This window comes from Bombus affinis, chromosome 14 (genome assembly GCF_024516045.1).
Source record: "Bombus affinis isolate iyBomAffi1 chromosome 14, iyBomAffi1.2, whole genome shotgun sequence".
Classification (NCBI taxonomy): domain Eukaryota; kingdom Metazoa; phylum Arthropoda; class Insecta; order Hymenoptera; family Apidae; genus Bombus; species Bombus affinis.
In genome coordinates, this window is record NC_066357.1 from 6,068,664 (window position 1) to 6,095,667 (window position 27,004).

At 38.7% G+C, this 27,004-nt stretch overlaps 1 protein-coding gene and 1 long non-coding RNA gene across 2 annotated transcripts in view; both read left to right on the plus strand.

Annotated features, from left to right (window-relative positions):
• Positions 1-27,004, plus strand: part of LOC126923838 (syndecan) — a 226,844-nt gene that overhangs the window by 156,395 nt on the left and 43,445 nt on the right. The window lies entirely within an intron of this gene.
• LOC126923868 (uncharacterized) overlaps positions 1-27,004 on the plus strand; it is a 49,433-nt gene that overhangs the window by 21,304 nt on the left and 1,125 nt on the right. The window contains exon 1 of the long non-coding RNA XR_007713336.1: positions 1-26,931. This exon is cut by the window's left edge and continues 21,304 nt beyond it. This is a non-coding gene — a long non-coding RNA (uncharacterized LOC126923868). The remainder of the gene's footprint in view (positions 26,932-27,004) is intronic.

The following is a 27,004-nucleotide window of genomic DNA, read 5'->3' on the forward strand; positions in this document are numbered from 1 at the left end:
TAAACTTCAATATGTTGAAAAGGGCAATTTAAACAGAGAAAATGTCGTTAAAAAATGCGTCAAAAACAATTCCAGGTACGTACATACTTTCAGTTTCATACGAATGCCCTAACCTAAAAATGGCTGCATACATAAACGCAAATTAAATGGCAAATGGTTTAGTTTGATGTTTATTAATGATAAATTTGAATAACAAAAGGTAATAGATAGATAATAAATGAAAAATAAGTGGTACTTAATAACCATCTGCGTCGCCATCAGTAAATACCTAATTCGTTGCTTGTACTCGATAGTTTGTCAATTTCCATATCACAGTTTTAGGTTAGATTTAGGTTTAGTTTCAATATAATACAAAAGATACATACGATCGTTTTCAACGTCTTTTTAAACGATATTTTACCTTTTCAAACGTCGATAATGCCACTTGTACTGCGAATAAATTTCTAGATAAAAACGGCAAGATTCAACGTGAGTTTTAGGTTAGCTCGGGTTTAATTTTGATATGAAAGGAAAAATGCTTGCAATCGTTCGCAAGATCTTTTTTAACGATAAATATCGTAAATTAACGTCGCTTGCTTGCACGCTACGCAAATTTATAAATAAACATGACGAAATTCAACGCGACTTTTAGGTTAGGTTTAGATTTAGTTCCAACGTGCGATTAAAGGTACTTAGAATCGTTGTAGTTAGAACTGTAGAATCGTTAGTATAACGACAGATCTAAAGAGGAAAATTTCCATTTAATGACAGGCCTAAGAGTTTTTCAGGTTACCGTTACACATTAAATCGTTTCTTCCTAACCTCTTTCGCTCTAAAGTTTCGTCTCTGTCAGTCTTCTATCGTTTTCTATCTAAAACACGAAGGGTACACGACGTGTTTTCAGTCATGAAGTCGTGTTTCTCTCGTTCTTCGCTAGGAACAGGACATGCGTCGAGTATTGCCAGCCTTCTCATCGCTTTCCCTTGGTTTTCCAAGGGTGGAAACGTTGATGGATCGCGTCGTCGAAGTAGCTACGATCCTCTTTCTTTGAGGCAAAAATCTGTACCTACGATGTAGAGCTTTTTATTTGAAGAACGATCGTGTGCATACAGTGCGTTTGTTCAGTGAGACTGGAAATAACGACGCGGGAAATTGAAATAAAGGTTGGGAAAGAAATTAGGTTTGTCCAGTCATCTTGGAAATTCTCATTTTGGGAATTCTTTTGGAAATTTCAAAGCGTAAGTGACAGTGTAATTTCGCGTTCGTAAAGTAATCAGACACTTGATCGAGGAATTCACGATGACGAATGACGATGAAAATTTAAACTTGTTCGTTTATGAATTAATTGTATAATGTCATTTGGCCTTTTTCATTTATGTTCAATCGAATGAAATTAATTTCCTAATATTAAAATTGCGATAATCCATTATGAAATAGATTACGCGTTAATTACGGTACGGTTAATGCAACGCTAAATCGAAACATCGTAAATGAAGTCGTTGAAACTGTTTGGTATTTCAATTTTGGTCGGGTAAGTCATGAAATGAATTAGATACGAGCTACGTAGCACAGTATCAAGGGGTTAAATTGAGCCACTCGCTAGTCAAACTGATCAACTCCGCTCCGCTCCAATCAAATTTCAAATTTTCTGCGTGGAACGCTGAATTTCAAATTTCACATTAGCAGTTTCGGGTTTCAAATTTGTAACTTCGCTAAGATTGTTCGTATTCGAAAGCAACGCCGCGCATTAAAACATCCTCTGTATAACGAGATTCATATAACCAGTTTCGTTGATTCAAGCAGCTTAGCGAAATTGAATCAAAATTTCACTACATTAATTAGCCTAATTAATTTTTCCAATTATTCGGAAATATCAAAAGAGTAATTGAAATACATAGAAATTCGAAGAAAATTCTATAAAAATCGCTTCCAATCCCAAGATATCTGCCTTAATTAACACCTGTCTGATCGATGGTTCTCTTAACTGTTAAAATTTCAGAAAGAAACATAATAAAATTAAATCAACATACGTCGTCTACCAAATCAACAAACCGATACCCAAAGCTTGCCACAGCTATGGAAATATTCTAAACACTTTGAGTATGCTGGCTCTTAAATAGCGCAAAGCCACAACGTGCCTAGGTTTTTAAAATTCTCAATCGGTTAGTCAATGAACCAGAAATTCTTCAAACGTTTAGACTATGAAACCCATCTCCTATCACATTATGAGCAGGCAACTTTTTCGTATCGCTAAACACCGGACTAACTTAGGTAATAATTATGTTAACAGATTATATCGATAGACTTTGGTCAACTGCGGACGACACTTGGCGAAATCGTCGACTTTTCTCACACGCGCGTAACCTTCTTCAAAACGTGCGCGTTACAGTTCGTAAGAAATCGCGCAAATCGATACTTTTAAATTTATTGCTCTCGCCCCTTTGTATCTCGGTTCGCGTACTCGATGTATCCGATGCGAATCGGCCTGCGTCCGTCAAATAAGCAAACGAACGAACAACAATTAATAGAAAACTGATTCTCACGTCGCATGAAACGAATTATACGTTTTTTCCAACCGTTCGATCGCTATTTCAATAACATGGCGATCGTCGTTAAAGCTGGCTTGGAAAATTAATCAAATTCATGGAGACTGAAATTCCGCGGATGAAATTCCATGGAAGCGGCGTGGGGAATCTTCGAATATCTCCCCTGAAACCATTAATCATTAAAATCGCGGCCGTCAACTGAACGAAACGATGCCGAGGAGGACAAGGGAAAACCGGTGCCGATCGAAAGTACGTCGTTCTCGAGGGGATCGAGAGGACTCGCCAGGCCTCGAAGGGCCGTGTCTCGTGAATAATGCAGCACGTGGGGCCACGCGAAACGTCGGACGTGACCGAAATGAAAGGACAAACGCGGCTTCGAAAAGGGAACAGCGAGGATAACGAGAGGAACGTGTTCACGGCCAGTTTCTTTCGATCAGCGAGATACCGCTAAGGCTGTCTTTTAGGGACTTCCGGCCGCTGCACCCGGAAACTGAACCGCGTCTTTCGATTCTTTGCGTTTAGCTCTCTGCAGGGGTCGCGTTTCATCCGACGCCTACGCGTAAAATCTATTTCTCGGTGCTTTTACGTTCGTGTTTCTTCCTCCTTCGCATTTAAACGTAGCTTACGTATACTGTAAATATTGGATCGTGTCAAAAGCTTCTTTCGTTTTATAAGAAAACAATAGACGCACAACATTTGTTGTTCTACATTGGTAACAATAATAATTTCTCTTAACAAAGAACTATTTCAAATCAAACTTCCTCCTCTCCTTAATCATCGGTCGACCTGTATATTTATTTTATATTCTACCTGTATATTTATTTTATATCCTACCTGCATATTTATTTTACGCGTATAACTGGGAATTTACGTAAAATTTCTGCGAACGAATCGAAGCGAGTCGCCCGAAGTGTAAAATGTTCGGCAAGCGCTTAACAAACGAATCATCGCCGGTGTTTAGGCTACGCTAAAGAAAGCAAAAGGGAGGAACGAAATTCGGGAAAGCAAGCAAGGGAACAGCGAAGTAAAAAAGAAGACACGGGTGATCCTGGATTATTGCGAAATTCGAGATGTTCAAAGGCGGCTTGGATTATACGAGCATCGGAGGGTCGGATGGAAGGCTGCCTTTTGATATCGAGACAATATTGTCGATAAAAATGGCCGGATGCCGACGTGTCAACAGGTCGATAAAGGGTTGAAACGTGGCTGGCAAATATTTGACCGCCCGCACCTTCCTCGTTTCCCTTTCCTCCTTTTTCGACTGTTGCCCGTTCGTAAATATGGATGCCGCTTTGAGAACGAGACCGAAAGGGGATTAAAGCGTGTGGCAGACGACGCCGGCGACGACCAGGAACAGGGGGATGAACCCTGTCTGGAAACGGAGTGACGGATACACAGCTACACAGTTTCCAAGAGAAATTTCTAGAGAAGCTCGGGAAATGATCGGGTCTGTGAAATTAGACGTATTGTGCAAATAGAGGGGTGTCGTCGATTCGTTGATCAAAAGTCTTCAGACGTGTTGTTTAGGTTTAATAATGTGACGTTTAATGATCAACGATGTTAGTCAAGAAATTAGTAAATTGTAGCAAGTATCGGTAAATAGCGGTGAATGGATGAGTTGCTAATCGTAGTTTCTCTAATTCAATTAGAGCGTGTAATTTAATCGCGTATATGTTCATTTAATTATACGTCGTACTTGAATTATGTAGCGATTTAACGACGTTGTGATCGAATCACGTAACTCAAAGTTTTCAATTAGCTCGCCGGCTAATTACCGTAATCACGAGCAGGGACAAACGTTTATTATATTTATCGTTGGTGACTGTACTCGTTTCGTAGGCCACTCAATTCTATGTTTATGCCTTTCAGACGCATCCTTCCACTGTACTTTGCGATTGTACTCCAATTGCATTTTATGAATCGCGTTTTAATTCGATCGAACGAAAGATCCGAATTACGAATCGATGATCGAATTATACGCGCCACTCTGTTGCAGATATAAATTTCTTCGAAATTTCATCGTTTTTCGTCAAATGGCAGAATCCGGAAGCTCGCGATGCTGGGAATTTGCTTGCAGAATTCGGTTTACGTTACTGCTCTTACCCAACGCTATTTTAACTACGTTTCGTTTCAGGAAAATATCAAGGAACTTGTCCTCTCAGCGGTTCGAGTTTGCTTCTTGTTAAATCTGCAACTTGAAAGAGAATGTTGCGGTATATTGTCGATAGTTTGGAAATTAATTCTTTCACTTTCGATGGATCTCTTGCTAAAAATTCTTTAAATCCCTGGAACTCTCTCTCTCTCTCCCTCTAAATTTGGCTATATACAAATTATAAATATAATACGATAGTTAAACGTTGTTAATTTGTAATAGTTATTGCAAACAATTAATTAATACAAATTAATTACCATGAAATACGTATGAGTGGATAGAGAGAGAGAGAAATGTACATACTTGACAGTTGCCGAGAGAAATTTGTACAGAAGCTGGAAAAAGGTTTGAAATTAGACGTATGGTGTAAGTGAAATGGTATGGGGCGAGGGTGGAAGAAGATGGTGTGAGCGAAATAGAAAGTAAATATGGTTTACAGAGAGGTGGAAGAGAATTGTGTGAATGAGCTTGGGAAAAGTTTAGGGGATGATAGGGGTAGGTGCAGAAGGTTGAGTGCATGCGAAGATAAATGTGAGAATTATCGAAGTGGAATAATGTGGTGATGGTAATTGCTCCTGGTGCAAATAGTGGCATTTCAGAGCAGTTAGGTTACATACAACAGAATTTGTTCCATGGTTCACCCCATGTACACGAAATAAAAATAAAATTCACTCTCTCTCTCTCATGGCAAGCCAGATGAAAAATGTAAATAAATACGACAATCAAAAATCGTACTAAAAATCCAGAAATAATTGAGACAATTGTTTCGCTTTTCCTCAAAAATATTACAAGCAACTCGTCACTTTAGATTCTACTGTACTGTGACGAGAACCGAAAATAAAAATCGTGTTGCTTCGTAAGCCGATGTTTCGTGAACATGGCAGATCAATTCTTCAGGGTATTCCACACAATCAGCCGTAGCAGAACAGTTTATAGGAACATAACGCACCACGTGCACTTGGAAAAAACCACGATTAAAGCAATGAAAATATACCATTTCCCAAGAAAGCATCGCGAGACAATACAAATCGTGAAACATCACCAACCACATTAGCAGTTGCAAGGAGTACTATTGTCCTATTTACTGGTGTTCCAGTTCGATCTGGCAGATCGTCTTCCTGGCTCTAATTATTCGACATCTGTTCCTGGTTCAACCGATCAGAACACGATTCCCATTAACTAACTATATACAAGCAACAATGCTTCGACCTTAACACTTTGACTGCCACGCCGAAATCGCATGTTTCGCTCAAGACGCCACGGGAATATTTTTATTATTCAAAGCTATAATGGCAAAATAATAATAAATTGACGATGTAAGACAACATTCTTCCCCGATGGACCGTTTATCTTATTGGTGGTCACGGGTAACTACCGTGGCACCTTGCTAACGGTTGATAGCGACATATTATAACGAGGCTTCGTTTATTTCAACAAACCATTCGCATTTGTTATTTCTTCGCAAGCAAAACGTGCGGAATATATCGTTGAAACGTGAAGAAGATATTAGTAAACGGTATTTGCTCGTTCTATATATAATAGCAAGATATGTTCACACTTCTAACTTCAATTATACGATTGTAAAGCAGCATTTACGATTATTTTCTAAGCTGTGTTTATAATAATATTCGTAGATTACCTCTCAAAGATATGGATGCAAACACAGTGCACCGTTAGGTGCAAGATTTGTTCTCATTGTTTTTTTATTGGTGTTCTAATAAAAATGTTTAATTGCTCAATGGGGCACTTTTTATTTCAAAGTATCTTCTATTCATCGGTAATATTCAAAATGCCCTAACTGTCGATTTTCATTCAATTTTTACAATCGTAAGAAGTTCAAGCGCTCTGGTCACCAATGACCACCGTGGCAGTCAAAGTGTTGAAGAGCATCGACGATATACTCAGCTTCAGAAGTCAGGCTGACGCTGACAAGACAAGCGTGGGAATTATAAGAGTATCGATGATTCGATCGGTGAATCGCGGAACAAAAGACACGTACAGATTCCCCTTTTTTTCGGAGCAACGTCAGACAATCGGAAAGTTTCGCCAACGAGCGAAAAGGAAGAATCGGAAGCAACCGATCGACGATTCTTATTTGCCCGACCCAACAAACGTTCGACAATTAGAAAGTTTCGCGAACGTTCAACGGGGAAAAATCTGGCCGGTTAAAAAGGTTGGGAAGGTTAAAACGAGATAAGAATGAACACGTTGGTCGCTGTGAAACTCACTGATCTCGTTCGGTTTTCCTTCGGTTTTCCATCTTGCGCCCTCGTTCCAGCCACTTCCGGCGGGATACGTAAAGGAACTTCCGTTCGGAAAGCACACGCGATTTATTTCGTAGTTTTGCCACGATTTGTGATATTTTTCTGAATTTTAGCTTCCTACTCTTTGCCGAAGAATCATTTAACACGTTGATCGTCACGGTGAGCCGCGTTTTATCAAATTTCAAAATCAAATCAGATAAATCAGATTTCATGGAGTTGGGAAATTGTTGGGAAAAAATAGTCGCGAGTATAATATTTTGTAGAAATTGTAGAAAAAGTTACAGAGTAAGATATTTTAACGTATCGCGGCTGATAGGACAAAATGTACGAAATTCGCGTTTCAGTCAGCGTAGCAATTATTGTCTATGTATTATTACCTGCGTGTTATACTGTTTATCGTAATATTAATTTGTTATCAAAGTGCTCTATTAACTTTGCGATGTTATCGTTATTTTGTTACCTGCTGCTTCCAAATTAAATCTTTTTTTTTTAATGAAATATTAATATATTATTTATACGATATTATTCTATGATCTTCGATATAATATATTACATATAATTATAATATAATTGTTGTTTGGAAGATCGATCTTTATATTGCAGAATTCGTGGAATGGAAGGCGACTTTTGTCGCGACGAATCGTTACTTTAGTTTCCAAATTCTCGAATCGATCGCAATTGTAAAGATGGATTCGTGTTTCCACAGTGTTTGACGTTCAATTAAATTACGATCATTGGGACGAGGGGAGAAGATTGGAGAATCGGAGAGCTAAGAGCTTCGAGAAATTCCGCCCGTTTGCCCAACCAAACCCGTAGCTCGCTTGGCAAACGTTGATATGGCGGAGGAAGGAAAATTCGAAAACGATGAAAGCAGGAAACTCGGGCGGGACGTCGCGTTGTAGAAATTTCAAGACTGGAAATTAATAATATAACTTCCATGAATTCTTGGTGGATTTGAGAATTCTTGAGAAGTAACGCAATTTCCGTGACATAGGTTTTACAAGATTTATCTTAAATCTGATTCATATTTTCATTCGCGTTTGATATAAAAATCGATTGTATGATGTGGCTAACATAACATTAAGTGTATTTTGTCAGACTTTTTGACAGCCTACAGCCATCTAGAAAAATTAAGCGTGAACATAAACAAACCTCGACGTTTATCAGGAATTTTTATCTTGTTCTTTCGAATCTATGTTATAATTAATTACATTGACAATTACATTGGCAAGGATAAACAATAAGCTAATAACCGTTCTTTGCAATCTATCGTAACCTAAAATCTATCAAATATCCCTAAATTATACTAACAGTACATTAAATACCACGCATAAAATCACTCAACCATCTCAAACTCCCGCAATCCTCTTCCAACCCCAAAAATTCCATTCCAGAACCCAAACTAACCCAAAAGAAACTAAACAACAGGAAGATCGAAGAAAGGATAATATCAACAGTAACCTAAAAAGCACGTTCAGAATGACTCAACCATCTCAAACTCCCGCAATCCTCTTCCAACCCCAAAAATTCCATTCCAGAACCCAAACTAACCCGAAAGAAACTAAACAACAGGAAGATCAAAGAAAGGATAATATCAACAGTAACCTAAAAAGCACGTTCAGAATGACTCAATCATCTCAAACACCCACAATCCTCTTCCAACCCCAAAAATTCCATTCCAGAACCCAAACCAAGCCAAAAGAAACTAAACAACAAGAAGCTCGAAGAAAGGGTAATAGCAACAGTAACCTAAATAGCTGCCACAGAGTGACTCAATCGTTTCAAACTCCCACAATCCTCTTCCAACCCCAAAAATTCCACTCCAGAACGCAAACCAAACCAAAGTAAACTAAAAAACAGCAAGGTCGAAGAAAGGATAATAGCAAGAGCAACCTAAATAGCACTCACAGAATGACTGGACCGTCTCAAACCTCCGTAATCTTCTTCCAACCCTCAAAATTTTCAGTTAGCAACCCAATTCAAGGCAAAAGAACACAAAAGGAAAGACCGAAAAAATCAGAAAGGTTGAAAAATGGACGATTCCAAGGGAATAAAGAACGTGGAAAGAAGAAACGTGCCCTGGCAGGGGGTTGGCACGCGGCTCTTTTGTACGTAGACCATTTCCATTCAACTTCCGGAATTAATCGAGCCGCCTCTCTTTATCAGCTGCTTAATTAACACCTTATTGTTATCGGAGGCTAAAGTCCCTCGTCCCTTTTACCTTTTTCTCTTCCCTTTTTTTTGCACGTCGCTCAGAGGGCTAGTCGAAGCAGGGACGAAGCATTTTTCTTGCGCTTCCCTTTTTCGCCACTCCATCGGGAACCAGAGGGAGGAAGTTCGTTTCTTTTGTCCGCGGCGTGTCGTTCGCAGAGGCCTCTCTCTTTTCAGATAAAAGCGACTCCGCGTTTTCTTCCCTTTTCCAGCCTATCCTCCTAGTCGTTCCGCGCTTGGATCGTGTTCACCGGTTCGATTGTTATCTTCGATCTTCCGCGAGCTTCGTTCGATTCAGAAACGACAATGGGCGCACAAAAAGATGGCACGGCTCGCTGCCACGATACTAATGAAAATGGCAAATCAATTATCAGGGAATCGAGTTTCTGACGAGGAGAGAAATAGCCGATGAAAAATCCTTCGGAACTTCTCTGCGAATAGTCGATGGATTTTTCAACTTAGCGCACCTATCCGTAAGTTGTTTATTTATATGGCAGAACAATTAGGATTCTTGGAAGAAAGTTCTTTAGAAAGCGACTTTGATCTTCGTGCGCCTTCTGTACGTTCAGATATTGTTAGATTGAGAAATGGATAACTTTCTGCATGTGAAATATCCAAGCTTAAAGAACCAAGAACATAGTTAAAACAATAATTCTAGAATGATAATAAGAAGAATTCTCTGACTCAAACATCGAAAGAAGAATTCAACGAATTGGAAAATGGATACTTTTCATACAGGTGAGATATTCAATCACAATGAATAAAAACTTCATTAAGACGATAATTCCACAATAATAATAATAATAATAATAATAATAATAATAATAATAGGAAAAACCATTAAAGTGACAAAAGCGAAAGAAAAAGACAACACCGGAAAATGAGTGTGTATGAGGTCGATCATCGACACAGCTATATATTTGGATATATATGATTATTATGGATACAGGTATACTCATTAAAAATGAAATGAATTGAAATGCCCAGCCACAGAGAATAAGCAAATAACATTAAAACAATAATTCCACAACGATAAGAAGAAGAATCCTCTGATCGAAGTACCAAAGGAAAAGTTCGATGAATCGAGGAATGGATGCGTTTAATACGCGTGAAATATACTCAACTGCTAAGAACAGGAACGAACATCGTTAAAACGATAATTCCACGACGATAGAAAGAACTCTAACCAAACGAATAATTAGCACAATAACGCCATAACAAGCCGTAAAAAGCCGTTCGAGTAACCAGAGGGAAAAGAAGAGGATAACATTGGAGAATAAGTTTGAATGGATTCGATCATCAATTATCCGGAGGGCTGTCCGTGAAATAGCCGACAACTGTCGCTATCAGAGACGAGAGGCGAACTAGACTAATCCTCTTTCCGCCGGTTTTCCCTGCAGTGGGAAACAAAACCGGGACGGGGATCAATGGCGGACGAGTCGTGTAACACTCGTCGATCGATTCGGTGATTTCAACGGGCGCCATCGTTCCTCTGGTTAATCCGGTTGTTCCGCCACGAAACGGAATTAATAGCACGGAATAAAATGTTCCGGCGTTACTCACCAAAGACAGCAGAGCCACAGCCGGAAACCAACGCGTAATTAAATGCAAGACCATTCGATCTGCTGTACCACCGATCGTTTAATTTCGATTTATCGCCACGCATCGCTGTCTTGAAACGTGTTCGGTTCATCGGCCTTTCGAGAGATTTTCGTACAATGATAATAATGATAAAGATAATGATAATAATAATAATAGAAATATATTTTATTAAGGGGAAGACTCACTGTTTATGGTATGCAATATGGTAAAATGCTAGAAGCATGGCGAGATCCAGTCAAAGGTGTACGATTGCAGAAGATTTGAAGACGATTGGAGAAGATTTGGAGACGATTGGAGACGATTGGAGAAGATTTGAAGACGATTGGAGAAGTGTTGGAGAAGATTTGGAGAAGTGTTGGAGACGATTAGAGAAGATTTGGAGACGATTGCAGAAGATTTGGCGACGATTGGAGAAGATTTGGAGACGATTGGAGAAGATTGGAGAAGATTTGGAGACGATTGGAGCAGATCTGGAGACGGTTGGAGAAGATTTGGAAACGATTGGAAAAGATTTGGAGACGATTGGAAAAGATTTGAAGACAATTGGTGAAGATTTGGAGACGATCGAAGGAAAGCAGCTGTTTATCTGGCAATGTTTATACAAACGTTTGTTTATAGCTGATATCTCGCAATCGTTGCACGGATCTTAGATATACTGTTCGCGAGCAAATTATTCTCCTCCCGAGATATCCCCACTACGAGGTTCAGGTTGGCGGTGGAACCATGGGACGAGGACGACGTGTCTTTTCCACCACAGCCGCAGCGTTTTCGCTTATCTATCAGGTTGCCCGAAAAGTGTCTTTCTTTCACAGACACATCTTTCTTTCACGACACATCTTCATACAAGATGAAACCTAATCTGTCAAACGTTGTAATCTTTATCTTAATAGAGCAAAATGGATCATACGTAATTCGATAAAATAATATAAAAAACGAAAGAAACTCCCTAATTTCTCGAGTCAACGTGAGCGGTGGTACCTCGAGAGGAGAATAACTTGCTCGCGAACAACAGTCAGTCAGACATCACTGTCCGCTTATTCCGCTGAGATTCTCGTGTGACCAAGTTCTCGTACGTGTGACTTTGTCGATTCTTCAAACCCCGTACGATTCTACCCCCGAAAATCGTCTATTTCCACCTTCTTCATACCTCGTACCCTCCCTTCCATTACACCTTGTGCCTTTGCAAGAGGAACCGAGTCTGAGTGTGAAGCCATGTGAAGGTGTGCGTGGAAGTGATGGAACGCACAACCCTGTGGAATGTTCCAGAGGATGCAAGTTATGTTGCGGGAACCGTTAGGTTCCTGTCTGCAAAGTCCAACAGAGTCTCGGTTATCGAGCTATGGAAAAGTAGCATGGAAAAGTACGGAGAAGTTCAAAATACACGCAATCGCAAATTTGCTAAATCGCTGGCGTATCAGCCGAGTGCTGGCACGCGGATGGTCGTGGCGCTAGAAATCTACGTCTTAAAAATAACGGTTGTCCTTGACCGTCGCGTGATTCTAGCCTAACGGAACCCTCGGTACATCGCGCTATAACGCTCAACAATGAACATTCTGATTCTGGTGCGTGCTGCATGAACAGATTCCAAGTGGATGGCATACGCCATGCGCAGTCACCTTGTAGCAATGACCGACTGTCTATTCATACGTATGTATATGTTAATGTTGAGGTCATTAGATGTCTAAAGAGAGAAACGCGTGGATAAATTGTAAGGTAGAAAATATATTTTAATACAGAAGTGTAATTACAAGTAGAGATATAATTTGAGCTGATCCAGATCCGCACGCTAGCAGTGTTACCCTATAACTGAAACCCCCGAAGCCAATGTCACGTAAAATAAAAAAGGAAAGTCTCAGATGAAAAGAAAAAAATAAAAGGAGATTTTATTTTTGAATACTTGGTTTACACCAATTACCCCCTCAATATCCACACTATCCACGCGTTTGTTAGGCGTCCGCGAACGTTGCCACGCACGCCTTCTTCTAGAACATCCGGCGGAAAGACAGTTGGGACATCGATGGCTCATGAGGCACTTGGGCGACATACATTGTCGCCGAGTGCCGCCACATCTTTATCTCCATCATTAGTCCATCGGATTTGAAGGGTGCCGGCCGTGACACCGACGTCGTCTGTCTACCGTTTATGGTCTGCCTTCGTCCCAGTCTTTTGTCTATACGCTATCGATGGCTTCAGTGCTTGAGAAAACTAAAAAGACCAGATGTAGAGTTTTCTTAGAAGTGGTGACCACTTTAACAGTTAATAAACTGCGAATATTTACGCAAATTCATATTTTTGATCCAATTAAAGAAAATTGAATCTCATCTATCTCGACAGATCTGTCTATTGTGGATAGAATAACCAGAGGATGTAAACAAAAAGAAAAGGAAGGTTTGCATCCAATGAAACTAGCGCAACCGTAAAATGCGCTTATATTTTTGCACCTGCAAATTATCGGAAAAATATTATCGCGAACACGTAGTTCGCTTTGAACCATCTTTTTCCTCTTCCACCTTTTCCTCGTACTTTAAGCTACAAAAGCTCCGCGAACTAACAGCGCGAACACCCTGTATATCTTTATTTCCCTTAACCTATATACACCGTGCTTAACCCATATCTTTGGCTTAAAGTTACTTGGTTACCTATATTCTAACGCTTTCCTTTTTCCCAAAACTCTTAACCAGCTTATCGCAGCTTCCACTTATCCTACCAACTACTGTGTTTTTCTCCCTTAGAATCTAACCTAATAGCAGTCGTTTAATAAGCGTTCTAAGCTGGCTATCTCTAAACTACAGAAAATAAATTTCCTTTTTTTCCCCTCTCTCTCTTTCAACCAAAAACGATTTCCCTCTTATACATTTCCGCATTTTTCTCTCGAAATTAGCCTCTGCCTCCTTTTCCTTCCTCCCTCGGATATTCCACTTCAGCCGTTGTTTTTACGAGACGTGTCTAAAAAAGTAACGAGACCAGAGGTTCCGCAGGGTTTGCTCATATTTTATTATATCGTCCTTCTTATTACGTTTATTTCGAATTATTTATCTTCAAATAATTTCTAATTAATTATAATTTATTTTCTATATTCTACGTTTACTTTAATATATTTTCGAGTAATGGTACATTATACGGTGCAAGCTTAATGGTATGTTAATGGTGCACCTAATCCAGCAAACAGCGGCGGAATTTCTGATTGAAAAATAAAATTTCCCGCGATATTTTCTTTGAAGGTTGATCCAGCAGATTGGTCTTAGCGATTTTCAAAATCAATAAATTTCAATAAAATCCTGGAAAACTTTCGCGATTATTTTCCCTTCTTCTTTAATATTATCCTGCGGAATTTAATTTAAAACAGAGCGATAGCAAGCACATCGATTTTTCTTTGCGAATATTTATTCCATTTTTTTTTCTTCTTAGCCGACGTTTTTCACGACTTTATTTTCTCGTAAAACCTCGCACCCCGCGTTACTTTTTTAACGACTAGCCGAGGGTATAAAGAACCGCCACGTAAGAGGAGAGAGAAGCTTTTAGGAACGCGGGATTCAAAAAGAACCCGGTCTCTTCGCTAGGCAGGATTTTAGGGACGTCGGCCGATTCAAATTCAGTTCAAGGTTAATCTGTTTTCGACGTAAAAGGCAGACTTCGCACTGACGCCAGTGTCTTTCAAAAGAAATTCTTTATTTCCCGCGCGGCAATAAGTCTGCGTCCCATCTGCCATACTTGCGATGCAATTATCGTCATTGTTCTTTCGCGTTGTGTCGTTTCAGCGTCTTTGAGAAATGCGTGTTTCAAGAAAATGATCATTTGGAATCATCGATGGTATCCCGCTGGGGGTGGCCATGCACGTGTTATTTAGCAATCAAGTTAGAGAAATTTGCCAATTGTGCAGCTGGACAAATTGTAAAGCACAAATTAAATAATAAAAGAAAAAGCTCACTTGGGATCATCGCCGAGAAAGCGAGTCAACGTGGAAGGATGCAGGAAGAGAATTATTTCGAAACAAAATTCATAGTTTTGTAGGAAAATTGAGGTGTTGTTTAAAATTGGGATTTTTCTGTAAAAATTGCAATGCGGTGGCTTTGAGAAATGCGTGTTCCGAAATTGATTAATTTCCGATAATCGAGAGATTCGGTTGACGTGGAAGGGCTGAAGGAATGGAATATTTTCAAACAAAATGTGTAGTTTTTGTTTGAAAATCAAAGTCTCGCTCGGCAGTTGGACTTTTCTATAAAATTACGATGCACACGCTGCAGTGTCTTTGACAAGTGTGTACTTTATAATTAATTGAATTTCAATAAAACCGGACTGATGCGAATGGATTGGAGCAAAGAAATATTTTAAAACAACGTTTATACCGTCGTCTGAAGATGCAAGTTTTGTTCGACATTGGAATTTTTCTATCAAAATTACGATTATTACGTTGGAACGTAGATTCCTAAAGCGCATTGCAAAAAGTAAACTACGACGAGTATACTCGTCATACACAGCTAACTGGTAAACGTAGGATGCATCAAAATGTATTGAACTGCAAATGATTGCAATCGTAGAGTGAGATGTTCCTGTAAATATTATAATTACGCATTGAAATGTCATTTGCTGTCCATACATGAAAGATAAATTGACATAATCAAAATAATAAATATTAAAAAATGGCCATAGCTGATCTCTGCATTGATCCTCCAATGAAATTGTAATTCTATGTAACGCGTATATTATAATATTGAAATATTGTCTCAAGAACGATACGATGATATAAATCTGAACAAACATACAGATTTAGCATATCTGTTCTGTTCCCTCGAAGTTTCAGTTGCCTCAAAACTCGTCCTCCATCGAAGAAATATCTAACAAATACGATGTCTAAAAATGATCTAATAATAAAATATCAAATTCCGTCGAAGGAAGCAAGAATACAATCGGATTAAAAATGTCGAGAAGAACTTAGCCAGTGTTAATGAAGATCGAACGTATTATTCGGACCTGCACGGTGCTATTATTCATCGATGTTATAAAACCGCTCGATAAAGCCACTTTGTATTATAAAAATCGCGCGAAGGAACGACGAAAGAGAAACGGGAGAAAAATGTGTGAAAAGGATTGAAGAAACTTTTATTATTTTATTTCTTCGTGAAATCCTTTCAACGGGAATTTTTTCCTCGGCGACTCTCTCAATTCCGCGTTCCATCAATTCTGCCGGCTTAATTATACCGCGTTAAGCCCCGAAGAATATCTCAGAGCCACCGAATGGGCGCCAGATAAGCAATTCAGATTATTCTGTTCCTCTTGGATCGCGTTCGCTCTCTTTCGCTCTGTTCGCCATTGGAAAAGAGACGGTCAAGGGAAAAGGGAGTGGGTGGGTGGGTTACGAAAAGGCGGGAAAAAAGAAAAAGAGATGGACAGGGGTGAAAGATAAAGGAGCAGTCAGCGATTAACGTGGCCTCGTGCAAGAAGCGTGGAAATCCTCTCATCGGAGAGTAAACTTTTTTAATTTCGAACATCCGCGGAAATTATCCACTAACTTCGCCAAGGTTTACTACTGCTGGCCATCGCCACTCTCTCTCTCCTCCCCCTCTCCTCCTTCTTTTTCTGCCACCCTGAACAGGCCTCACCCACGGCTACGGTATTCAAATTAACCAGAAAGTTCATCTCTACTGTTCGCTTTAATAGGTACAGGTCTACCAACCTGAAGAAGGAAGTTTCCCGGAGCTGGGATGTAACGAAACAGCGGTAGACCGAGGATTCGCGAGATTTTCTCTTCCTACGTTGATCGAGCACGTTTATGGCATGATATTTGTTACGGTTCAGGCTAAGGATATCTCTAGTTCATCGTGATGATGATGAATCGGGCAGTAAGGGTTCCATCGTGATGGAATTCAAGAAATTTTGCTCGTTTTGCTTATTAATTGTCATTAAGGGATAGACCCTTAACACTTTGACTGGCACGACGAAATCACATGTTTCGCTCAGGACGCCACGGAAGTATTTTTATTATTCAAAGCATATAATGACAAAATAATAATAAATTGACGATGTAAGACAACATTCTTCCCCAATGGATCGTTTATCTTATTGGTGGTCACGGATGACCACCGTGGCACCTTGCTAACAGTTGATAGCGACATATTATAACGAGGCTTCGTTTATTTCAACAAACCATTCGCACTTGTTATTTGTTCGCAAGCAAAACGTGCAGAATATATCGTTGAAACGTGAAGAAGATATTGGTAAACGGTATTTGCTCGTTCTATATATAATAGCAAGGTATGTTCACACTTCTAACTTCAATTATACGATTGTAAAGCAGCATTTACGATTATTTTCTAAGCTGTGTTTATAATAATATTCGTAGATTACCCCTCAAAGATATGGATGCAAACACAGTGCACCGTTAGGTGCAAAATTTGTTCTCACTGTTTTTTTATTGATGTTCTAATAAAAATGTTTAATTGCTCAATGGGGCACTTCAAGTGTAAGTTCATACATGATCAACGAGACAATCAAAGTGTTAAGAAAACGTCCCAGAAGTTGTCTTTTTTCTTTTCCGACAGAGATACGTTCAGTCTTACGCAGAAGAAAGCAATGTTTCCAGGTAAGTTGCGATATCACAAAACTGCGCTAAATTGGGAGCTCTGTGAGGTTGTCTTTGTGTCAATCGAGAAACATTTATGAGAAGATACCTGTCGCTATGACGATTATATGATGATTATATAAAGATAAAGTTACAGATGACAAATTGGTTAGTAAGATTTCTATCGTATTGGAATTCAAGAGAATTGGTTAGTCATTTGCTTCATTTACATCCAAGGAGATAAGTCCATTATGATAGAAACGGAATCAAGAGACTTCTGCTGGGAAAGCTATCTGAGAAGCAAAGATAAGTTTAATTCTATCCAGTAAAGGCACGTTTTCCGAGAAGAGTTGTAATATCGTATAATACTATATTGGTAGAAATTAGGTATTCAGAAAATTTCTTCTAGCCTCAATAGGGAAACTTTATGACGTGACTTTCCTTGTAATATATAGAGATCTGACTAACCATCTGATTCACCATGATAATCAGAACATCTTCCTCTATTCTCTTACTTTCTAAATGAAAAATTGATCTATACTTTACTTTACATACGATCACATACGATTATTATCATCAGCGCAAATTTAATCTCTTTCTAAAAATTTAACTTTCAAATTAAACGTTCAATTTCTCGTATTCCCCAAAGGCAAACACTTGCTCCTTAAAATAACGACACAGAATCATAATTATTGTAATCGCGGGATTAACTTGAATTTATTGAACGCTTTATTCTTCCTTTGCCTGGAAAACGAACGTCTTCGCGTAAGAATCGTACGGAAGACCTATTTCCTGTTTCTTCATGAAGAATTACCCTCTTTTCGCTCGTACCACCAATAACGGGCCCCCAACAAGATTTACACCCTGCTTCCTGTGCGTATCGGTTTTCTCGTTGCTCGATTCGAAGTCGAAGGTAGCCAGGAAGGTGCAGTTCCTTTCCAAGCAAACAATACGACGTTTATTCTATCCAGGTTAGGGGAGAGCTGTTGTTGCTCCTTTTGAAAATTTACGAGCACCTCGTGGATGTTCGAACGATGAATGGAATGGAATCCGGGTAGAAACTCTCGGGACTTTGCCCCTTCGATTCGTCTGTCAAGATTTTTACTATCATCGCTTTCTGTTCGTCCTTTTGCTCATCGTCCTCATTCGTCTCGTTTCTAAAAGGAAGTGAACTGTTTAGGGAAATGGACGTGTCGCTTGGAAGCTTCGAATCTCGCGGGCTAAGCAATTCCTCGGATGGCGACGAACGTCTGCGCTGCAAAGTTTGCGATTTCAACGGCGTGTTTGCACTTGCACTCGCGTACTTTTCGCCTGCCGAGTGCTTATGATTTTTATGGTCGCTGTTCCTCTCCGACTTCGTCCTCTAGCGAAGCAAATATCGTCGCAATAATAATAAAGCGTAAGAAACTAGAAATAAAAATGCAACAACCTGCTTGAAGTAATAGGCCGTAGGTCTCAAGTAAAAATAATTCAATTATTAAACAACGATTAAAGGACTCGTTAGCAAGATGATTTCTTTCATTTCTCTACTCTTTTGTTACTTGTTTTTTAATGCAGTCAGGCTACGATATTTGTTTGCGTAAGCGTACGTTTATTACGATCTTCGCTGTCTCTTAACTTGAGAGATCTCGTTGGCATCTTTCATTTCTGCTCGGTACATTGCGATTTTTTTTTTTTTTTAATAAAGTTTCCTTCGTATTAATAAAAACTAAATAAATGTTTGTATGAGCTCACTTGTAACTATATCGTAGAATAATTATGTATAATTAAATCATCAAGCATAGATCATTCTTCACGATATCGATTCCACTATGTTGCAAATCTACCCTCCGACTATTAGAACGCGTTATTATCTAAGAGATTAAACATTTTCCCGAGAATAATTTCTCTCACGAACTCGATTATAACCGAATCTGCCAACCATATTGGGTATCAAACATTTTCAATTAGCAAATACTTCAAGTATTTTTATCTTCTCGTTAATCAGTTAAATAAATTTCCCAATTTGTACGATCTACGACGATGTACGCAGAATCTTCAGCTTAAGAATTCCAAATGAATTTCAACGATATTTGATGGAAACGCGACATAAGCGAAATACCTCGTTAAAATGAAATTAAAATACGCAATCGTATTTTACAATTCTCGAGGAACGCTCGAAACGATGATAACGTGTAACGCAAGTGGCTCGTGAATTAATCGTTTCCAAGAGAAGAGAGCTGGTTTTGCGGAAAGGATTGATCCCTCGCGAGTTTCATCTCGCCCAACCTTTCATCCTGCCCGCCCTACAATGCAAATCAAGGATGAAACAATCGGCTTTGCTTAGTGCCGATTGTAAAACGGCTTGCAATTGCCCGCAACGTTATTTCGCTAAGTGGTTCAAGTGGCGAAAAAGAGCGGTGCGAAGATCTTAGCACGGGTTTAACGAAAGTGGCCAGTGAATTAATCGTTTCTTGGGATACGAGATCTTGCCAAAGCCAATTCCCATAACACAATGCGACTATGATCCGCTTTTTAATGTTCCTCGGATTATTTACGTTGGAACAACTCGTAGCTGACTATTCTGACTAACTCGTAGTTGCGCATTCGTCTATAAAACTGCAAACAGCTGAAAACACCGTCAAACAAATATAATACAACGTACAGGGTGCATCGTAACACGTGACGCCCAATTCCGAAGTTTAGAAAAGACATGAAAACAGCGGAAGAGGTTCGTACGAATATGCGTCCTACTAGATCTCGTTTCAAAGTTATAGGACGAGCCTTCGTTCTACTGTATTTTTGTAGATCAAGAGGAATTTTTTGGCTTTGAGGCGGGATAAACCCGTACAGGATACTTGGTAACACGTGGCACGTGTGGAGACAAGATCATGTAAACACGTGTCCTATTTAATCTTTTGCTTCAAAGTTACAGGCAGAACCTTCGTTCTATCGTATTTGTGAAACAAATCCCATTTTTGTCTGTGAGACGGAATAAACGTATACGGGGTGTCTCATAACGTACGGCACATGTGGAAACAAAATCACGTAGACGCGTGTCCCATTTGATCTTGTTGCAAAGTTGTAGCCTCCTTGGTGTTTCAAAAATCCGCAACCGTTTCCCTTCGCGATTTCCTCACGAGTTCGGCGAACTTTGGTGCAGGATGTCTGTTGCCTGACTAGCTCGTTCTCCAGATTTGGCCCATTAGGTTTTTACTCCCCATTGAACCCACTTGACTTTTATTTCTGCATTTGAAAACAATCGTTGAAATACTTGGTGCACGTGTACAACGAGATCGCCGACATTCCTCTGGAATTTCTGAGAAATTGCGAAATTCTTTGACACGACGACTGCAAGCTTGCATACGAGCCAAGCACCGTTAGTTCCAGCATCTTCTACGAAAATACGCTGCCGCGGATTATCGTAAGACAAGTAAGTGGTTGCAACGTTGAAATAAATTCGAACAGCACTCATTTATATATATATTTTTTATTATTTAATTTGTACTTTACAATTTGTCCAGCTGGACATTTGGTAAATTTTTCTAACTTAATTGCTAAATGACATGTGGATGGCTATCCCCAGCTTCGAGGTTGACTATTTTATTTCTTTAGTGAGGTCAGTGGGGTGTTTCCTTTTTAGCCTTCTTTTTATAAGAGTTTTGCTCGTTTCGGCAACCAATTGATTTCTTCTTTGACCGTTGGTACTCATTTAGATTTTGGTTAGTACTTATTTCGCGTGTCCACTTGCCATGAAACACCCTGTATATATATATATATTGTATGTAAATCGTAGGTTAAGGGGTTAAAGTTTCTGTTTGACGTGTACGCTCGTCGGACGCAGTTGACTGCTTAACGCGTTGACTACAGCGTCACCCATATTCGGGTGACGCTTGTTTGAGCACTTGCGAAGGGTCGTCGTAGGTATTTGGAAAGATCAAAGTTTAGTGGCCTTTTTGCAACGACAGGATGAGTAACGCGTTTCTGTTTCTTTGAAAGAGATCAGAGAGACAGTTTGATAAAAGGAATTGACCCATTTCCACTTTCGTAGTTCTCGAATCTCCTGAATATTTTAGATCGTGGCACGGCCGTAACTTTTCGGGTCAATTTTTTCCCCTCTCTTTTCAACCGAAAGTTACTTCGAACCCGTGGAATTCGCCAGACGTGGCAAATGAACCGTTTGACCCCGAAAAATCCGAATCATGAAAGATTCTCTTTTCGCAACACCGATCACGCTATTCAATGTTCGAAACGGTAAATGTTTCGAGGAAATTGCGATTCGCACGAGAAACGTAAAGCTTAAAAAATGTTCATTCCACTGAAAACCTCTTTTCTTTTCATTTCCATAAATGGAATTTTGTCTCGATAAAGCTGATTTCTTATACAGTAGAAGTTAGATTGTTCTACTCGTAGAGTTTTGAAGAATAGTTGAAGTATATATATATTTGAGTATTTGAAATATTTCTTTGATATTGAAGAAACGAAGTCTGCACGATTTCGCTGCTCTAAAATATCTGCTGGTAGTTTTAGAAAATTTAATTTCTAAAGCCCACCCCGCCAGATTCACAATTTTACACTGATACTATTTATAATTTTGCACGCTCATGAAATCGGTACTCTGTGTAACATTCGAATTAGCATGAAATTAAAATTCCCGCGATTCTTTCAATTGTACAACGTGAAATTATTTCTGAAATCAATTTATATTTCTCTAACTCAATAAGAAACCTTTCGATCCATCGGCTTTCGTATTTACCAACTTTTATAGATCCATAAGTTTAAGGTAAGATCCATTAGGAAGTTTTCCTATTTAGCTTTCTTAAATATCAGGATATCAATATTCTTGAAATATGTAACAATCTTCAAACTCACCCTTATAATTACAATCTTACATCCGTTGAATTTCAATTTCTGCCGCTATAGGGCATTAAATTATCCCTAAACTCCAGTTACATTTCCCTAAATCGATAAGAAACGTATCCATTCTGAAACTTCGTATTTGTCAATTTCTATGAATGCACAAGTTTTCCTATTTAGCTGTCCGAGATATCGGAATATCAATAATTTTCAAATACTCACCATTTTCCAAACTTATTCCTACGATTAGAATCTCATTCTCCGCTTAATGTCAATTTCCATAATCGCAACGTTAAATTATTTCTAAAACCTATTTATACATCCGCAAATAAATCCCTCGACGTTTCCACCTTTTTAAATGTCATAAAATCAATATTCTAAAAATATATACAACTTTCCAAACTTAATAACGACGATTAAAATCTTCCTCCCATTCAATTCCGATTTCTACAATTGCACCACGTTAAGTTGTCCCAAAAATCTACTTACATTTAAATCGATAAGAAACGTTTGGATATCCAGCCTTTGTATCTATCAATTTGCCTGGTAGAAGAGACAACAGAAGCTAAGGAATTGCATAAGTTCGTCGAGCTGCAGAGCAACGTGTATATCGATCCCCTGGTATAATGTTGTGCACGGCGACTGACTTATTGACAAAGTGATAGAGTCGAGACTTAGAGGGGTGGCTGGAGGGTGGTGCGTCGAGGGGGTTGCACCAGCGTAACCATAGCCTCGCCGAAGTTCCGTGGAATTATTTCGCGAGCCTTTGTTTCCCTGTCGACGATGAGCATCATCTACCGACTCTCTTTTACGACTGAAGAGCGCGAGAAATTAAGTTGAGGAAATTTCCGCCCGGTGATATTTGACTTAGATATTAAGGGACGAGTTCCAATTGCCTCTGTTAATTCAATTAACCGAAACGAAGGCCGGGAAAACATATAATTGAAAATAATTCCGTTTTGCACGTTACGGCCGAGGAAATCGTTTCTTCATTGGATTTATTTCGATTAATCGAAATGGACATCGGGGAAGTAGAAGATCGAAGATGATTGTGGTTCGATGGATAGATCTCGACGCAGTAAATTAACGTTGATTTTACCGGATTTTTAAGCAAAGAATTTTCTGAACCATGAATGATGAAAGAGTAAATTAATTTTGTTAGGAAATTCGTAGATTCTGAGGGGGATCGTGGAGTCACGAAATTGTAGATCAAAGTAAAATATTCCGATGAAATCTCTGTCTGCCATGAGTGGCTTGCGATCTTTCTTGCGATAAAAATTCGAATAATTGAATTTCCTACGATAACGAACGCATAACACTACGATTCTCAGTCCTTCAATTATGCTCGTGATATATAAATTTGCATAAACGTGCACAATGTACAGTCCAGATAAAAATTGATAAAACTATGGTTACACAAGGTTGAATAAGAATAACATAAATTTTCAACGTCGACTAAAACTTGCACTATGCTTCCTAGTTCTCCAGTTGTGTTCACAATATATAGATTTATAATAAATTCATAATAAACTTGCATAAGCATCTAGTCTAATGATAAAATTACAGGCTGATATTTGAGATATGCTGTTGATTGTGAAAATGGTGTAAGTCTAAAACCTAAAGAGCCTGAATTTTCAACTTACTTTGGTTTATTTGACCGATTAATTTGATATATCCACATCCTTTTCTGACATCAAATTTCCTTCCTTAAACCTGTTTAAGTTAGATTAGAAGTCAGTTAAAAATTATATTTTATACCCAATGACCGAAAAACTTCTGCTCGTTGTTTGCTTCTACTCTGATAAACGAAACAAGACCCAAACGATTGTTACAGAAGGTTGAACAAAAATAACAAACCACCACCAAACACGGAAAGTTATCTCGATCGAAGTGTATATACGCGTTTACGTAGAGGAGAATTTGAAACCGCAGAAACAACTCCTCTTGGAGGATTCAATAGTAATCAGTTCTTAACATCCCGACCCTCTCTTCGAAACCCTTCTCTCAAACCCTTCCCTCGAGCTCCCCAAGCGAGTTACCATTCAGAATACCCTAGCGAAACCTCGCTCGACCCTTCTAAACCGCCCCAAAACACCGCTATCGTTCCAACCTCCGATCCACTTCCCAAAATTCCTTTCAAACACCCGGGTCACTTCTCACCCATATAAACTCGATTGTGTGCAAGCCTGTCCTCGAGAACTAGTTCTGAGGGTATTTCAAAGATTTCTACGTGTGTATACTGTGTGTGTGTGTGTGTATTTTGTACGGTTGTTAAAGCGGCGTCGACTCATTGATTCGAATATAAGCGAAAATTTATAATGATTTTTTCGCGTAGAACGATTATGTACACGCTTCACGATGTTAACTTCTAAATATTAATATTTCCAAAATCAATGAAATTCAATGCTTCCCAGTGTTTCTATCGTAGTGTTTTATTATTTTGTATGATGTTAAATAATCGTACTGTTAAACGTTGAACGAAGTAAAGTTTGTTAGAGTTTTAGGATAATTGAAGTAGTGTATGTAATACTTGAAAATCGTTCTAAATTATTGCTAAGAATCGTTACGACCCTCTCGTTCATCAACCACCCCCATAGAATTTAAATCGTAACGTATATTGGGTTAGCAACTAAGTCATTGCGGATGACATTACCATCTAATGACAAAATCCGCAACCACTTGGTTGCCAACCCAATAGAATCATTTTTTTTTTTTTATTTGGTAGACTATTTACAATCAATTCTCATCGAGAATTATAAGTAAATTCGACCCAATAGAATGAAATAAAATTTGTTAGAGTTCCGCAATGATTGCAATGTATAAAATACTTGAGAGTCGTTATAGATTATTGCTAATGATCGTTCCAACCCTCTCGTGCAAAAACACGAGTATACAGGGTGGTTGGTAACTGGTGGTACAAGCGGAAAGAGGGTGATTCTACGCGAAAAAAGAAGTCGAAAATATAGAATACAAATTTTTCATTTGAGCCTTTGTTTTCGAGAAAATCGACTTTGAATTTTCGCTCGGTACGCGTGCACTTTATCACGTCTCGTTATAACGAATCTCACTGTAGATCGTTGTCTCGATGGATATTATCGCAGTTTAAGTTTTTTTTTTCTTTTTTTTTGATACCACTAGCTCCCTTTTGCATAATAATTTGCAAATGAATAATATTACTAATAAATTGTTCAGTTACAAGCTGCAGATTATAGATTTCCATTTATGATGCTAGTATGTTGCATTAAAGAAGGATATTCGTGGCTAGGTAACTCGTAATTTGTAAATCTTCATTTCTTCTGTTATCGAGCTCATTGCTGCTATGCAGGAGAATTTCATTTGAGATTTATGACTCCTAATATTACACTAACGATTCTATATACATTAGTGCAATTCTTAGAACATTCGCAATCTACTCCTAATCTATGTAATAAAATAAACCAATACAATTTTCCATCAAAAAATAATATTCGGTTGACCTATAATTTATAAAATTCCATTTCTCTTATTATTAAACTTATTACTTCTATTACTGCAAGAGGGATTTAACTTGAGATTTATGACTCATAAAATTTCCCTAATAATGTTAGTCCTATGCTGAACTTTCCTCGATTGAAATTTCCAATAAGTGTATAAATATTCTACGCGTAATCAACTTGGAACGAAGCAATATCAAATTCCAATACGGAAAATTATTTTTATCGTGGATCATTTATCGTGGTGAGGCTTAAAGTCTCAATCTTTGTTTGCATAAGTACACGTTTGGTAAAATTTCATTTACTTTTTGACATGTCTGACCATTCATTATTTTTTCTAATATCCTTGACGTAATTCCTTCATCTACATCGGACATTTGCTTAGTATCTAATATCTGTTTTCTATTCTGCTCCTGTATCATACATTCGACAGACTCTCTTCCATTTTGTGCTTAAATAGAACAAAATAATGTTTTATAGAACGTCTATGATCTATGTCAAGCGATACGATTTCGAAAACTTTGTCACGCTATCCCTTGGTTGTTCGACGTTGACCCACTAAAAACTTGCTTGATATTCATACTTGTGCATTTGCTTAATTTCTGTCTTCTATTCTGCTGCTGTATTGTATACTCGATGTGGCAGATTTTCTTCTATCTGTGCCTAAATGCAACAAAACTAATGTATTATAGAACGTCTATCGTGCATGTCAAGCGATACGGTTTCGTAAACTTTGTCACCGCTATCTCTTAGTTGTTCAACGTTGACCCACTAAAAACTTGCTACCATTGTATATACAGCTACACGGTGAACGCCTGCATTCTCACCGAAGAAAGGCGAACAGCAGAGGGTTAAATCCGTGAGAGAAGTTTCACTGGAGAGGGTGGTGGGTGCCGTAGGATGGTTGTGATATCATTACCCCCGGGTCTAAATTCCGGTACACGTAAGCGTATGGAGGAACATGATACGCCGACTTGACACGGGACTTGTCTTATGAAACGTCGCCCATCGCAACCTCGGATGAGTGCAATATCCCCGCGTCGGTATCTTCTCCGTAGTATAATGCAACGTCGACGTTCACGCTCACGACCGAATGAATCCAAGTCAAGACTTCGTTCTGCTATCGGTTCGTGACTCGAGTATACGGGTTTCCAAAGCTCATATAGTTTGTTTTTTAGGTTAGGCATATTATTATGACTGTATGAATATCGTCACGATTCACGGTTGATGTCGAGTTGATGAATTCCTATTTCTGGAAAATTATAATTTATCGATTCCCTAACTCTTTTATTATTAAGCTTAGGGTTAGGTTTGGTAGGTTATGTAAATGTTACTTTTGAAAAATTAGGACTTATCGACTTACTAACTTTTTATTAAGGTTA